Raw genomic sequence first — 912 nt, forward strand, 5'->3', positions numbered from 1 at the left:
TTCTCAAAAGCAAATTACTCACAGCTCAATGACTTCCCTTTTGTACCCAAGTTCCTTCAAAAACCCACGTTAAAAGGACAGGTCTCTGGCGACAAGTCAGAATGTTTTCTGTTTTGTTTTTTTTTTAAGCTCAACGATCACCTGTTAGAAGTAGAACTTCTGTCTGCAGCTTTGACTCAACTTTCCTGCAATTTCTCCATCTTTGCCTCCATCTCTCCTCTTCCACTGTTTCCTGTTTCATTTTCGGGCTCCTGCACGGTCAGGAAAACAGGGAAGCCGAATCTGGTGCTCTCCACGCCCTGGCTTGTCAGACTGGGAGGAGGCTGGGTGGCCCCCGGGAGGGGATCCTGAGCCTCTCAAGCTGTGAGTGAGCAGTGGAGGAGGCAACTGCCCCCCATTTTTGCTTTTAGAGTCTGCAGCTAAAATGGAGCCTACAGCAACACAGGCAGCCAGCGGAGGGAACAGAACTGTGGAAAAGCAAGCTGCTAGCGAGAACTGTATCTCAGCTCTGCAAAGACTCTCCACCTTCCCAACCACTTCCATTAAGCAGCACATACCCCCACACCCCCACAAACCACTGAGAACCCCCAGCCCAAACAATGCACTACTGTTACTACAATCCTGGACTGTAAGGACGTTACATCAGCTGTTTGTTGAACATGTCTGTTTCTTGCTATTTCCCTTACTTGCATTCACCCACGCGATGCACGGCCAGACCACCTGTTGGCTGGCTCACTAGGGTCTCAGCTGAAATGTTACCTCCTCCTTGAGGCCTCCGGGGACTACCCAGCCGCCACCACCATCACCATCACCACCAAACCTTGTTCTGTTAACACCATCTGTCTAACTTGACCATGAATTTGACTCGTTTCACGGTCCCAGTAGCAACCGCCGTCTTCCCTGAGCACAAGG

At 50.5% G+C, this 912-nt stretch overlaps 1 protein-coding gene across 1 annotated transcript in view; it reads right to left on the minus strand.

Moving 5' to 3' along the window:
- Nucleotides 1–253, minus strand: part of PIGV (phosphatidylinositol glycan anchor biosynthesis class V) — a 15,024-nt gene extending 14,771 nt beyond the window's left edge. Inside the window, exon 1 of the mRNA XM_045299173.1 lies at nt 142–253. The gene's annotated coding sequence lies outside the window, so the exon portion shown is untranslated. The remainder of the gene's footprint in view (nt 1–141) is intronic.
- Between the last annotated feature and the right edge of the window lie 659 nt (nt 254–912).

The sequence above is a fragment of the Echinops telfairi genome, unplaced genomic scaffold (assembly GCF_000313985.2).
Source record: "Echinops telfairi isolate 266 unplaced genomic scaffold, ASM31398v2 ScPeMD7_7457;HRSCAF=8495, whole genome shotgun sequence".
In the NCBI taxonomy this organism is placed as follows: domain Eukaryota; kingdom Metazoa; phylum Chordata; class Mammalia; order Afrosoricida; family Tenrecidae; genus Echinops; species Echinops telfairi.